Source organism: Apis mellifera, linkage group LG13 (genome assembly GCF_003254395.2).
Source record: "Apis mellifera strain DH4 linkage group LG13, Amel_HAv3.1, whole genome shotgun sequence".
In the NCBI taxonomy this organism is placed as follows: domain Eukaryota; kingdom Metazoa; phylum Arthropoda; class Insecta; order Hymenoptera; family Apidae; genus Apis; species Apis mellifera.
This window is the reverse complement of record NC_037650.1, coordinates 10,982,473-10,999,426: the sequence shown is the minus strand read 5'-3', so window position 1 is coordinate 10,999,426 and position 16,954 is coordinate 10,982,473. Positions and strand designations below refer to the sequence as shown.

Here is a 16,954-nt window from a genome sequence, read left to right as displayed (position 1 = left end):
TCATTTATTTCTCAACAATTATTTCTGCAATTTTTTGAAATACAATAAATAAATAAACATATTATTAAAATGCAAATTAATCAAATTCTTAACATCGAATAAATTTGATTAATCTTGGTAATTTAATTTCAAACTTTTGCAACAACGTTAATTACATTCATCGTAACGATAAAGGAAAAGAAAGTAATAAATATCATTATTATATACAAACATGATACACGAATATGATATATTATATCATGTCTTACTTTCGATTACAGAATCTCCTAATTCTAATTTGTATCATAAATTAACTGTATTTATCAGGAGTGAAATCAATTTATAAAAAAAAAAAAATAGTAGAAATTAAGGAAATTAATAATAATAAGCACGAAGAGGAATGGTATCTGCTTACTTATTTATACCGGATCGATCGAGGTGTTCGATCCTCGGTTCTCGGTCGATCGCTTTTTATTATTACCTACCTTGCGCGTTGGCGAGGCAAACACGTCGTTTCACGACGTTGCAGTCACATGTGAGTAAACACGAGAAGCAAACGATTGGGCGTACGGTCCTCCGGGTATAAACGATGAAAAAGAGGCATGGCAGAAGGGGGCGAATTGCTTGTTTCAATAATACGGCATGCGAGCAACGAGTGATTTGTGTTTGAATGAAAATTACGACGAGACATTCGATACCTTCACAGATGCCCATGCAAATGATACAGTGATGGACATCTGCCGACGTCCACTACCCGTTCTATCCGTCGTATTTTTTTTTCTCCGATTTTCCGTGGAGAAATTCTTTTCTCGCTTTTTCTTCCTCCGTTATTTTTTTTTTTCCCTTTTTCTTCTTTTTTTCTCACCGTTGGATCGTTCGCGTCGAGAAATCGACGCATTCGATTTGTCACGATACGTGGAAAAGTTGTTCTCTGACAATAGTTATTTATTTTACGACGGATGATATTTGAAACGTGTGTTGAATTTGCTTATTTTGCTTGATTTTGATTTATGAAAATTAAAAATTGCCAACAGTTGCATAATTATTGCGAGATGAAGTAAAAAATTGTACAACGATTGATTTTTATTTTCCCACTAATGCTTCTCTATTGCTCCTCCTTCCTTGTTGTCGAGTGAATTTTTTATTCTCTCGGGAACGAAGTGTAGTCCAGTGATAGAGAGATTTTAATGGGCGATAAGCCGACATATTTAATCGGCTCTTTTAAACAACTCGTTGCTCTTGGAATTTATGGTTTTCGTGATTGCGCGGATACCGCGAATATTAAGTTTCCAACGACACAGAAGATGTATCTTCTGATTTCCTTCTTCCCCCTGTAAAGCTTAAACGTTGATGCAACTATGTTTTTTTTTTCTTCTCCGCCCAAGAATTCTTTGGATTATGTTTCAAACGAAACGAATCCGCGAAGTAAGAAAAATGAAACGTAATAAAGAAAAATAACTAGAACTTTAAAACACGTCGCTTATTCCACCATTTGATTGTGCGTTTCCCTGTGGTTTTCAGGTTACTCAATAACTCGTAATTTTAATGTAAATCTTGGTTTGTAATTCAAATAAGAAGCATTAATTTAGAGAAAGAAGAATCTTTTTTTCTCCTCTTCTCATTTTATTCGTTTCGTATAATTTCACACAAAGAAATATAATAGAGTATGATTGAATTGATTCGAGATACGTTATAAAGAGTATATCCTGAAATTACGAAGATACAAATCGAAAAGAAGATTTTTGACTTAAAAATGAGTCGAAAGTATGAATAGTTTATTAATATATTCGTCGAACGTCTTTGGAAAATCGATTACTAGAGGATTAAAACGAAGAAAAAACATTTATTTGTTGAGCTATAAGCAATTTAATTTGCATTGGATAAAGCGAGATGGCGCGACACATCTCGCCACGCCGCATAGCGGCGATACAGCGAAGCGGCTCTGTCTCCGTTACCTTATTGCCGTCTCTTTTTATCCCTGTCTCGCTTTATCTCGAATGGAAATTCAGATTGCACGTAATTTAATAAACGTACATCAATCGAAATTTTTATATATACAATTTTTATGCTGTATTTCTTTTTTTTTTTTTTTCCACCTCTAAGATCAACACGTTAATTATAATACTTGATTTTTTTAAAATTTAAATCGAGGATCGTGATAATAAAATTAAGAAATTTTTATAGTTGAAGTTGGCCATCGCTTGTGTCTCTGAAAAGGAATAAGATTATTTTTTTTAAGGATTGGAGAAAGCAAAATAATAAGTTCGGATACATATTATCTTATTTGCATTAAAAAGAAATTTACATCAAAGAGGATGACAAATCGGGTAAAAGGATAATATCGCGTTATGTCATCGTACGAGTAGGATGACAAAACATTCGATACATCATAAATTGCAATCTTCTTTTTTTTTTTTTTGATATATGCGACGAGAAAATGTCATCTTTCGAAAATATAAATTTCATATTAAATATCGCGTATAATTAAAATATAGTTAAAATTTAAAAAAAAAATTATGCGAGTTTGCTATCTGACCGTAGAAAATAATTACGCTTATCTTGTTTTTTAAAAATTAGAACATTAATCACGCTCAAATTTTATAAATTTCACGATTTTTCTTATATTTAAATTTTCCAAAAAACGTATAAATTACACCGATCCAATCCAATTGGTTTTCTTCGTTTCATATGTTTTTTAAAAATTAGAACATTAATTAAATTGTATAAATTTTACGATTCTTCTTAAATTTAAATTTTCCAAAAAACGTATAAATTTCCCCGATCCAATCCAATTGGTTTTCTTCATTTCATATGTTTTTTAAAAATTAAAACATTAATCAAATTGTATAAATTTTACGATTCTTCTTAAATTTAAATTTTTCAAAAAACGTATAAATTTCCCCGATCCAATTCAATTGGTTTTCTTCATTTCATGTGTTTTTTAAAAATTAGAATATTAATCAAATTGTATAAATTTTACGATTCTTCTTAAATTTAAATTTTTCAAAAAACGTATAAATTTCCCCGATCCAATCCAATTAGTTTTCTTCGTTTCATATATTTTTAAAAAATTAGAAGATTAATCACGCTCAAATTGTATAAATTTTACGATTCTTATATTTAAATTTTCCAAAAAACGTATAAATTTCCCCAATCCAATCCAATAAGTTTTCTTCATTTCATGTTTTTTAAAAATTAAAAGATTAATCATGCTCAAATTTTATAAATTTTACGATTCTTCTTATATTTAAATTTTCCAAAAAACGTATAAATTTCCCCGATCTAATCCAGTAGGTTTTCTTCATTTTTCTTCATTTTATATTTAATTTTTCTTCATTTCATATGTTTTTTTTAAAAATCCAATCCAGTAGGTTTTCTTCATTTTTCTTCATTTTATATTTAATTTTTCTTCATTTCATATGTTTTTTTTAAAAATTAGAATATTAATCACGCTCAAAATACGATTCTTTACGATTCTTCTTAAATTTAAATTTTTCAAAAAAAACGTATAAATTTCCCCGATCCAATTGGTTTTCTTCATTTGATATGGGAAAACGAGCCAATTGTCTTGTCCTTGTTCCTTCGAATTAGCGATTGCAGAAATGTTTAGAACAGGGATAATGATGCGACACCTTGGGTGACAACAAAAACGCATCCATATCCATGGGAAAGAAAAATCTCGGCGGTGTGCGAGCTACGACCCATGTGCGCCATCGGGCGAACTGGTTGCGCGAAGTTTTTTGGTCGGCACGAAAAATAGATAAAAATGCGCAAATAAACGCTGGTCGTGGCTCAGGGACAACCGGTTGCCATCTTGCTTTCTTATATAAGTCCCTCCTTGGTCTTAAAGACGTTCCATCCCCGTGCACTCGCTAACATTTGACTTGCCTTCGCCTTTGCCTCCCTCCACCATTTCCTCTTTCTCTCTTTTCACCGTTTTCCTACCTTCTCTATCCTCTTCGTCCATCCTGCTTTTCCGCTTTCTCTTTCTCTTCCTCGCCTCACGTGCAATCGTCTATAGTTAATAATTTTTCCCTCTTGCCTCGTCTTTTCCTCTCTCCCCCTCTCTTTCGCCTTTCCTCCTTCCTTCTCTCTTCCTTGCCCTTCTTCGCATCGCTTCTCTCCATCGAACAGCATATGGCACTTACTCGCGCGATTTCTTTCTTTGCTTCGGTTTGTGTACGATGAACTTTGATGTTTAGATAATTTTAAAATCTTTTCTTTTTTTTTTCTTTTCTTTTCTTTTTTTTTCCCTCTCTCTCTCTTTACGGAGATTCTCTTTTATCATTGTTGATCGGTTAAAAATTATACCTGAAGACTTACTTGAAAAACAATATTATTTATGACTCAATATAAGCAGCTATAAAAGTTTCACAAAAATAAATTTCCTGTTTCTCGTCATTATTCATTTTTTCTAACAATAAGCATGTTAGAAAATATTCATTATCTATTCATAATAAATTATATCGCTGTTCATAATCCACTTCTTCTCTTTTTCGTTTACAAAATATATATTTTCAGCATATTCTTTCAACCTCACCTTTTTCATTCCTTCTTTTCCCTTTCTTTTTCCTTTTTTTCTTTCTTTCTTTCTTTCTTTTTCTTTTTTTTTTTTTTTTTTTGGAATATAAAATATATATCGAATAAATTTCTTTTCTCCTCCGCTCCTCCATTCTCCTCTCTCTTCCACCCATTGCTTACGAAACACACCTCGAATAATTTTTCTTCTCGACCGTCCATTCCTTTTTTCTCCTGCCTTCTTTTCTTCTTGTAATTCTTTCTTCTGGTAGGAACGAACGATTTCTCTTTCTTTCAAGAACGTTTCTATTTTTCTCCTCCGATTCGCCTCAAAGCATATAATGCATAACTGCCATCTCTCTTCCATTCCCTTTTATTTCGTCTCTTATTCTCTTCGTTTATTTTTATCTCTTTTACCACTATATAACGCATTCTCCTCTCCCCTTCCCATTTCTTCCATCTTCGACTTCTTTCATTTCCCATCTTTTAATAGTTTTATTTTAGACAATCATTTTAGAGACGATATTTACAAGCAATATATTTATCGACAAAATAATCGTAAAAATATTGGATTATTTTACTTTTCGCAACGAGAGAAGTCGAAAAAAAAAAAAAAAAAAAATAATCGAACAAATAACGGAAACAAAAAGATTCAACTCTTATTCCCTCTCCGTTATTTTCGTCTCTCTTTTCCTACCACAATGTATTCCATCCTCCTCTTTCCATCAACGATTTTCTCTGTTCCTTTATCTTCGACCTCTTCCACCTCTTCCTTCTCGTTGCCTTCTCTTTCATCTCGTTTCTTCTTCTTCTCTCTCTCTCTCTCTCTCTCGTCTCCACGCCACTGGATCTCAACTCGGTTACATTTTCAAACATACTTGTCCCATCTAACTTCTCGTTTTCGTTTTTTCTCTCTTTACCCTTTACTGGTCCGCCTCTACCATCCTTCTTTGTTTCTTCATTTTTTTCCGGTATCGAGACACGTAATCGTCGCTGCTTCGAGAATTAAACGCGACTTGGAGACGATAGATAGATAAAAATTTTAAAATAATATTTGACGAATAATTAAAACTTTGCATATTATTTGAGATCTGTATAAATTATTGGAGGTTAGTTAAATTAATTTAGCATTTGCATTTCGAGTTCGACAATATTTTCGTATTTCTATGAAATAATTTATATATTTTAAATCATACGATTTAAAAAGTTAGACAAAGTACAAAACCACGTATAACGAGACAGTTCTATTAATCTTTATAATCCTGTTCGTTTTTATCTAAAATTTAAAAGAAAAAAATGATAATTTCCAAGTGGTATATAACGATCGTTTTGGAATAAATTTTCGAATAACACGTTCAATTTCGAAGGAGAAAAAGTGGAAAGTAAAAATAATGAAAGAATGAATTTTATTCGTGAGGAAGAAGATGATATTTTTATCGAAGCTAATTTTAATAGATAGTCGGATCGACGTGAAGATCACTGGCAAGAACGGCGGCGACGACGAAGTTAGGATAAGCAAGATAAGGAGATTAAGGAAGGGTGAACGAACGCGTGATACAATAAAACGTGTCTTGACGTTTGCATCATTTGATCACACTTGCACGAGAGACATTTTCCGAGACGTATTGCGAGTTTCGTCACGTTTGCGCCAAATTACGAAACCGATAGTTTTAAGAATCGCGACGATAGATCGTCGGATAGATCAATTTACATTTACCATTGCAATAGCAATAAAAAGAATAATAAATCTGTGAAATTCAGCTGTTATTCACAATGAATAAATTTGAAATTTATCTATTTTCATGGTGTATCGTTAATTATTTATCGGCATCGAAACGAAGAAAGACAAGGCGACGTTGCGAATAATTTTAAAGAAGATTGTTGAATAAAAAGAAAAAAAAAAAAAAAAAAAAAAAAGTTGAAGTAAGAAAATTTTTACACTTTCTAAAAGGCATAGACACTGGGGTACACGAAAGTATTTGAACACTTTCTTATTTCTCAACGAAATGTTAACGAACAATTTTTTTTACTTTTTAATGAAACTTTGAGAGTATATAGAGCATAACATGTTATACATATATATATATATATACATATACATGCACCGGTTATAATTTCTTATTCCAAGTCACAATACCTTTCCGTTTCTCTAAATACGATTTAACGCTATAATTTAAATACAATTCATATCTATTTATCGTTAAAAAAGTTCCCAAGCATTAAATTGCATTGAAAACATGAAACTTTGGAAACTTGATTTCATCTGTTCGAAGAATCGTGTTTCTTCGACGAAAAAAAAAAAGAAAAAAATTATTCGATAAACTTATTATGCTCCACGTAATAGAAACTTTCGTTAAAGAAGAGGAATTTTTCAGTCTCCGAGATTTAAATTTTCATCTGTACTTAAAAAAGCAAACTTTTTTTATTCGTATTTTATCCGAAACAAAAACGATGATTTCATGGATATAAATTTATCTTACGACATCCCTTCTCTTCGCCCTTCGCGCATCTTCCCTATACGAGGTTAAACGAGATACGAGGTGAAATTTATCCGTTCCACTCGCTAGATCCCGTATCACCGCTCGCCACCAACTCGTAACGCAAGAAATTCCTCGATCCAAGCGTTTCCGTGGATCCACCGTGTTCCGAAGCCAGCCCAGGACTCGTTTCTGCGCGCGGGCCCCCTCCACGCGGAACCCTACCTGCCATGCAGGGGGCTGATCCGATATTTTTCATCGCTCTAGGTTACGGGGTAAGTTACCGTGGTTGGCAACACTTGACTCCTCGGTGCAAGGTTACGGTAGATGGATTCTTTCTCCCTCTCTCTCTCTCTCTCTCTCTTATTGCTGCTCGCATGGAAAATATCAGCGATGGGAGCGAAGTACACGAATCTAAGAATCAGATGCAAGAGAAACGTGTTATAGAACGTACTTAAAACATGACATATTTATAAAAAGTTTATAAGCGAATTATAGATAGCCAAAAGAAAGAAAGAAAGAAAGAAAGAAATAATAGGATGATTTTGATATTCCTCCGATTCATGATGAATCCTAAGAATCAGATGCAAGAGAAACGTGTTATAGAAGGTATTTAAAACATATTTATGAAAAACTTATAAGCGAATTATAGGTAGCCAAAAGAAAGAAAGAAAGAAAGAAAGAAATAATAGGATGATTTTGATATTCCTCCGATTCATGAGAATCCTAAGAATCATGCAAGAGAAATGTGTTATAGAACGTGTATTTGAAAAATGAGATATTTATAAAAAGTTAAAAGATATTTACAAGCTTATAAGTGAAAGAAAGAAAGAAAGAAAAAAAGAAAAGCGAATTAAATTTGAAATTCTTCTTCATAAATAATAGAATGATTTTGATATCCCTCATGAGATTCATGAGAATCCTAAGAATCAGATGCAAGAGAAACGTGTTATAGGACGTATTTAAAACATGACATATTTAAAAAAAGCTTATAAGCGAATTATAGATGACCAAAAGAAAGAAAGAAAGAAAAAAAAAAGAAAAGCGAATTAATTTTGAAATTCTTCTTCATAAATAATAGTTTGATTTTGATATTCCTCCGATTCATGAGAATCCTAAGAATTAGATGCAAGAGAAATGTATTATGGAACGTATTTAAAACATGACATATTTATAAAAAGCGAATTATAGGTGGAAAAAAAGAAAGAAAGAAAGAAAGAAAGAAAAGCGAATTAATTTTGAAATTCTTCCTCATAAATAATAGGACGATTTTGATATTCCTTCGATTCATAAGAACCCTAAGAATCAGATGCAAGAGAAACGTGTTATATAAGGTATTTAAAACATGACATATTTATAAAAAGCTTATAAACGAATTATAGATGACCAAAAGAAAGAAAGAAAGAAAAAAGAAAAGCGAATTAATTTTGAAATTTTTCCTCATAAATAATAGGACGATTTTGATATTCCTCATGAGATTCATGAGAATCCTAAGAATCAGATGCAAAAGAAACGTGTTATAATGTATTTAAAACATGACATATTTATAAAAAGCTTATAAGGTGACCAAAAGAAAGAAAAGTGAATTAATTTTGAAATTCTTCCTCATAAATAATAGAATGATTTTGATATTCCTCCGATTCATGAGAATCCTAAGAATCAGATGCAAGAGAAACGTGTTATAGAATGTATTTAAAACATGACATATTTATAAAAAGCTTATAAGCGAAACAAAGAAAGAAAGAAAAAAGAAAAGCGAATTAATTTTGAAGTTCTTCCTCATAAATAATAGAATGACTTTGATATCCCTCCGATTCACGCGAGATCGAGTTATTTTTTTGAAACTCGTAGAACGAAAAAATTTCTTTCGTGCGCTTGGTTGGTCAATCAGTTACACAGGCGTGTATGCATTTGCTACGTATTTGATCCCATCGCTAGAAAATATACCCGTAAACTGTTGGGGTGTACACGTGTACGCGCGAGCCACGTCGAATTACACCCACGTGTGCTTTACGTGCGCGCACACGCTGTCACCGGACAAAGAAACCGGGTGCAACGCGCGAAAGAGTGGGACAGGGTGCGAACGGGTCGGACAGAGAGAGGGGGGGGGGGGGAGTCCGCTCGAGGAGGATGAAAGCGAGTTGTAAAAGGAGCATCGAGTCCGGTGAGTTTTGTCGAGGGAACGACGACTCGAGGAAGGACGAAAACGTTTAGATGCGGATGGTGGCCGAGCGAGGAAGATGGATTGATAAGTTGTGGGAAAGGAAAAGGGAACTGGATAAAGAGAGCCGATTCTAGGGATCCGAGGGATGAGCGAGAAAGAAGTAAAAAAGGGAGATAATGGAAGAAGTAGAATGAAAAGAGGAGGATGTATGTGTGTGTGTGTGCGAGGGAGAGAGAGAGAAAGAGAGAGAGAAAAAAGAAAAAGTCAAAGGGTAAATGAGCTGGGTGGCTGGAGAGAGGCAGAGGATGGGATCGTGAAAAAGAGGAGAATAGAAAGGGAAAGGGTGAGAGAGAAGAAGAAGGTAATAAGAAAGGAATAGAGGAAAAGAGAATGTGTTGTGTTGTGACTCCGTGCGTATTTGTGTATATATAATCCAAATTTTTGCTGCACACGTACGCAACGTATTCGTAGACCCAGAATTATCTCGACGAAGAGAGAGAAGAAGAAACGAGTGACGAAAAAACTTATCAAAATATCGAGATGAAGGACAGAAGGCGAAACAAAAATATGAAATAAAATAAATGGGATAAGGAAATAAAAGGAAAAAATTGGCAACACGAGAAAACAGAAAACAGAAGTGTAAAGAGCAAGAGGGGATAGAAAGAGAGAAGAGAGAGAGAGAGAGAGAGAGAGAGAGAAGAAAGAGAGAAGAAAGCATGGAGCGAGGAAGCAAAGCTTCTGCGCAGTATACGTGGAAGTTAAACATACGGGAGACACTTGTCGGTGAAAAATGTGAATTTATCAGCAGTGCTCAGGAGTCGAGAAAAACGTTTTCGTTTCTGACACTGGAATGGCTGATTTCTTACGCGTCTCTTAAAAATGTCTCACACTTTTCCTTTTAGAACTTTAACCCTTCAACGAACTATTTAAACGATTCGACGACACGTGTGAAAGGATTTAAGTCGTATGGATTATAAACAATATTACTCCTTGTATAACTTGCATCACTAGGAAATTTACCAGACGCTTCATGCTCTTAAACGAAATGTTGAAAGTCCAAGTTTCGTGATGAAATCAAGAGGAAAGTTCAAGATTAAAACGATTCTGTTAACGATATATCTTTTTTTTTTTTTTTTTTTTTTTATTAATTGTTTCAATGTATCATAATTGAATAAATTAAAGAAAACGATTTTAATAAATCAATATTGCATGAGTTTTAGTTCGATATCAATATAAAATATAAAATGATTGAAATTGATTTATAAAATTTTACGTTTTATAATATTCTTGATTAATATTTCATGAAGATACTTCTAATCTTTTTTTAACGAATTTTTTTACGCATTTATTAAATGTAACTTTGTGAACTTTGTAATAGATAGTACGTTTTATATTACCATATTATCGAGTAAAATGTTAAAAATAATAAAATACATGGATGATAATTATACGAATAATGCTACAACAATTTTTTGTTTCACGATATATAATAGATTTTAATATTCTTTTCAATAAAAATCAATCAAAAAAAAAAAGAAAAAAAAAGAATCGTAACTTTTGTAAAAAAATTCTAAAAAAATTTTCATCTATATATATAATACATATTTGACATAGAATTATTCAATTTCATTTATTCTTGATTTCTTTTATTATTATTCCAAGACTTTCTACAAAACAAGACGGACATTCATTATTCTCCTATCACCTCTTTCACGTACAATTTTGAAATCGCATGATGTTAAAGCAATATTAAACCAAACAAAGAAGACACAATCAATCTTCAATAAGCAGAAATAAATGAACGAAGCGAAAAAGAGGCCGACAACGGTAATTGACGTTTCATGATAATATAAAAAAAATCTTCCAGTTTCGAAACAATGGTTGACGTTCAAATTATTTAAGACATGTGTGCCATGTATCTTATACATAAGGTGATAAAAAAAATTTAGCATCAAAATCCAAGATAATAACAGCTATCTAAAAATATAATAAGAAAACTCATTTTATATATATATATATATATATATATATATATATATATATATACATTTTTTTTTTTATTAGCCTCTTTCATAGTTAAGACAAATCTCTTCTCTTTTTATCATCATGTATACATACACATTGGGATGAGAACAATCGATATAACGGCAATATGGGCAACTAGGCGATAAATCGAGCCAAAAGTCATTAAAGATTCTAATAGAAACGAAGTTGGAAGACACGGCAGGCGGTTAGGAAAAATGTGGGGAAGGCGAATGAGCCGCGGTAACGGCCAACCGACTGGTTTATGCTTATGTATGAGCATCGGCGAAGCGGAATCAAGCTTTTACCATGCGACTCTGATAACCCGGACCAGCCATTGATAATGAGCTTTGTCGAGGAGTATCGATCGAAACGTCACGACTCCAGTTATATTGTGTAATTTATATGATAAATAATAGCTCGGTTTGAAAAATAAATCACCATCTCTAATCCTAATCTTTAATTAGATTATGGATACTATTCTAATCTATTCAACGAGTCAAACTCTTGCGAATTTTAATCCTCACGGTTATTTACATACGTAACGCAGGTGGATCATTGCGTCGTAATAAGAGTAATTGCCACGTTTTATGCTTTTAGGCTTTAAGGTTTTTTTATTCAAATTGAAAATTTCGAATGAAATAAGGAATAATTGGAATTTCAATGCTAATTTGAATTTTAAATGGTGGTTATTTTGCATAAACCGATGTGCTGGTTACCAAGACTACAAATATCTGGGAATATTTGTTCTAGGAGATTGTGATAAAATGAAAAATGAAATGGAGAGAATTATCGAATGGATATGAATTGTTTAAACTTTACTTTTGAATGCACGATTAGTTAAAGAGTACGAACGATGTATATTTCGAAAATATGAGAATAATATTACGATCGTATTAACATTGTTAAAACAACGTTTTCTATCAAGTTTTCATTATATATTATATATATCTATTATTTTTTGAAAAATAAAATAAAAATATTTTAATAATATTCATTTTATACACGATTTATACATTATAATTTTAATATTTGTAAAATATTACAAATTTTTCGTTTAAAAATTCCATAATAATTTCAATGTATTTAAATATATCTGCAAGAGAACATAGAAAAATAAAGATTATGTAAATAAAACACGATTTTGTATTACGAACAGTTGTTAATTTTCTGTACTCAAACTGTCAACTGTGGAGTAAAAATATTTTCCATATTCTAGTTAGATAAGGATGACACATTCGTTTATTATCTTTGATGTTCTTCATAAAATGAAAAAATGTTAACCAAATACGTTGTTTATGTAGAATATCTTATATTACTTCTTATTTCTTTTTTATTCTCCACTCGATAAAGAACAATTTGTATCTTATATTTTTTTAATTCGATACATTTGTATAAAGTATCTTTTTGATAACAAATTGAAAGTAAATTAATACAAAGTTAAATCAATATATTTAATTATAACTTCTTAAAAATCTAAATACATATATTATTATCGATGTTTCTGTGGTTTGTTAATATTTAATGCATCAGCAATCGATATTTGTTTGACAATGATTCATTATTAATGAATAATATTTTTTAATAATATTCTGGTATAATAATTAATATTTTTTTATATATTTTTTGAAATAATATGGAACATAGAACAAAAAGTAAATGAAAACATATTTACGAAGCTCTAATTAAAAATTCTCTTTAAAGAAAAATTACGAATTTTATAAAATTTTTTCATTACAAGAAAAGAAAATAAAGGAAATTGAAAAACACTTATTAATTTTTAATAAATTTTATGCAAAGATAAATAAGAATAAAACGTATATAAAAATTGTTGTATCTTATAAGTGTCTTGTAAACTGTCATAAAATTGTCCAAAAAATGAACGTATATATATATATATATATATATATATATATATATATATACTGAGAAGATATGTGTATCGAAAAGATAAACGCAAAAATATGGAGCATACTGTGTTTGATAATATATTATCAAAGATACAATGGATTCCAGAGTGCGAAGAGATATTCTTTTATATTAAAATTTAAAATATATATCTTGTACAACACAATTATTAGAATACATTTATATAGAACATTTTCTCAAAGGTTAAAAAAAATAAAAAAACATTGTGCTTCTATGCAATCAATCAACAAACATGGCCGCCTAACTTCGAAAACTCGGAATAGTGAATAACACTCCCTTTGAGCGAGGAAAACGTGTAAAAGAAATGGGGGCCAATTTATCAGAATTAGTTGTGGGACAGCGTCATTTTATGGCTTGCCATAATTCACTTCTTTGTGCAACATTGGAGCGTGTGCGTTCTTTTGGAAAAAACAAAGCTTCTACAACGAGGACGAAGCCAGAGCGCGGGTGCGATGCACTCGACAAGGACAAGGCGTGTTTTCATAAACTCAGTTAATGAAACACATGCGCGTAAAGTGTTCTCCGTCCTCGTCAATAATTCCTCTCTCTCTCTTTCTCTTTCTCTCTTCGATGTTTTTAACTTCGCGTTGCCTTCGGTAAACTACATAATTCGTAAACAAACAAACGTTAAAAAACGCTATTTGAGGTAAACGTTATTTTGTTGATATAATAATTAACGAAGTTTAAAAACGAATATTTTTGTTGTAACATAGATGAGAATTTTAACTTCTTTTTTTTTCTTTTTTTAATATTTGATTAATATTAATATTAATATTACTCGATTTTCTTTTTTTCTTTTCTTTTTTTTTTTTTTATAATGAATATAACAAAGATCCGTTTGGTAGATGGAAAGTCAACAGATACGCTTTTGTCCACGATAAAAGCTTCTTATCATTCGCGTCTAAGTTCGTGTTCTCCTTAATTACAATGACAATAGCGTGCTAACAAGAGTAGAATAAGAGTAGCGATGAAAAAGTGAGTGGTGTCTTTATTCGTTCTGTTCGCGACATAATAACGAGATAATGAGGCTTAATATATTAAACAATAAGCGCGATAAGACAGGGAGATGATAACGGTATTGATAATAAAATCTGTTGGCAGAGTTATAGTTGTAAATTAGTTTCAACGAAAAGAGGAAAAAACTTTTATATTGGAATAATTAAAACGAAGTATATCTCTATCCTTATCGTTTCCTATATGAGAAATAAAATCATACGTTTTCCTCGAATTTTTCACTGTGGTGGAATTTTTCATCGATCAATTTATATTTTTAGAAAATATTTCATTCGAGCGATTATTTTTTTTATTTATATTTATCGTTAATGAATAATAATATTTTCGATATTTTTATTAATTTTTAAACTTGAACAATCTGTACATTGTACAAATAATGATTTCTTTTCACTATTGTATTCAAGTGCATGTGTATATTTCAATCTTTCTACGTCGTAATTATTATTAAAATTTTTTTTTCAAGGATTTTATGCGATAGAATATTCTTATCTAGAATATTGCTTTTATCATCATGTTTTCTGAAGATTTTCATAGATGATGCATTATTAAACAATCGTTATAGAACTATATTTCTTTCTCAAGAAATGAATTCATCGACTGAAAGAAACTTATCGAAGCAAAAATTATCGTTTCGATTCAATGCAATTTCATCTTCTAAAAAGAGATATTGCATATAAATAAAAAAAATTATCTATCTATCTTTTAATTTTAATATTTAAAAGAAAATAATCTTTCTCATTAAAAAGCAATAAGTTTTAATTATTTATTTCTTTTTCTTGTTATATCATTTTTTTTTTAAATTATACAATATAATTAAATAAAATGAAAAGTGACGTTTCATGATAGCTTCTCTTGAAAAAAGAACAGATGATTATCCAATATAGATATAAAACAAATCTATTATTTATCAAGATACTTTAATTTATTTAATGTTCTTATTATCACGTATTCTAAGAATGAAAATTAAAAATAAAATTTCTTATCCCTTTGTGAAATATATCTATATGTGTAATATCATTATTTCTAAAATAAAAAATATCATATCATTAACATCAATGATTTTCAATTTCTTTTATCTTCTTTTTAAAGAAACATAATTAGCTACTAAAATTTTATATCGAAAAATATTTTTCATCGATTTGTCAAAATATATATCTATATATTTGATTGATTTTTTTTCCTTTTTGTTTCAAAATGAAAATTGAAAACAATTGTCTTTCTTATATATCAAATAATATTTCATAATATGAGAAGAATTTTATTTCTTTCTTTTTTTTTAAATCTTTTTAAAACTATATTTATTTGTGATACTTCATAAATAATTAAAAAGAAAGGAGAAAATCCTCAAATTTATTTATCAATGTAATGTTATTTATTATTTTATTCTCTAATTTAAAATTACTATTTTTATTTTTTTTGTAATAAAAAGTGCGCAAAATCTGTTGCTAATTTGCAAATTCGAATTACACATGCAACACCTTGTTTACTAGCGATACGTAAATGTGCCGTCAATTTATGTACGAGTCCAACAGAATGAAATCCTTGGTCGAACAATTTGCCACGGCTTATTTCTTTTTCTTCATTTTAAAGCCACGGATGGAAAGATTAATACTTTGGCTCGTGAAGGTAAAAATATAGGATAGAAACATGTGTAAAATATGCATGCACTTTTTAAAATTATTAGATATTTTATTGAAGAGATTAATGGAATATACGAAGCGATAAAAAGTAATACCTACTTAAAAGTAAATAAATTTTTTATTTCGTATTTATATTTTGTTACTAATTTTCTAGACAGATATTCATTTACATTATTAGTTTCTATCTTGTTTTTATTTGTAGATCATTTTTTTTCTTTTTTTTTTACACTTACCGGGAAAAATCCAGTCATCCTGTATTATTTAAATAAAACATTCGATTATTATTATTATTAAAATTATACACTGTCGTTTATTTACGACGCCATTTCAAAAGATTAATTATGCATCAGTTCCGCGTTAACTGTATAAAAAAAATAATATTTCTTGGAATTATTTCATTATTTTTCTTTCAAGACGAGTAATTTTATTTTAATCTCTATTGGTTCGAGACAAATATTTCCGTATAATGTATTATCGTTCGTTTATAACCAAAAAAAAAAAAAGAAAAAATGTATTCGCATATCATATCGTACATTCCCCCAATGCTATAATTTCCTACCTTCAAATAAAATTCGTCCAAAGTCGAAATAAAATTGACCCACGAGTGGAACAAAAATGAAGAGAGATAAAAAATATCGTGTAGAGAATCTGTCGGAGCCCGATGTGGAAAACACGGTTGAATCACGACGCGACGGCATCGCACGCTGAAAATACGATGCCTCTCCTCGCTCTTCTCCACGGCTTTCATTGACCCGCCAAGGACTCGTTCGGTACCTTGCTTTTGTTGTATGTAAATTAACAGTCGAGAGACGCGAGAATATGAAAGGAGATACGAACGTCTCTCGCTGGCGTTCCTCGCATACACGTGGCAAGGGAGCAACAAACGAGGAGAAATTTTTCTCCACGTCAATTTCTGCCTCGTCGGTATTATTTTTCTTTCTCTTTTTCTTTTTCTTTTTCTTTTCCTTTTTTTTTTTTACGATATGAAAGGGTTAATGAAACGCTTCTTTTATCGAAATTGTTATTCGATCAAGAGAATGGATGGTTCACGATCGAAAAGTTGCTTTTCCATTTTTCGATTCATCACGCTATGAGGAGAGTTGAGAAATATACGAACCATTCGCAAGTTAAATTGATTCTATTTTTTTTTTTTTATATATATAAATTTATGATTGGAGGTTTTATTTTTAGAAAGAGATTTCTTTTCTTTT

General features: G+C 30.6%; 1 long non-coding RNA gene across 1 annotated transcript; it reads right to left on the bottom strand.

Annotated features, from left to right (window-relative positions):
• Window positions 1-6,611: 6,611 nt before the first annotated feature.
• Window positions 6,612-10,248, bottom strand: LOC107965452. Its single transcript, XR_001705435.2, has 2 exons — window positions 9,907-10,248; window positions 6,612-7,388 (listed from the first exon to the last, which is right to left on the bottom strand). It is a non-coding gene; the product is annotated as an uncharacterized LOC107965452 (long non-coding RNA).
• Window positions 10,249-16,954: the final 6,706 nt, after the last annotated feature.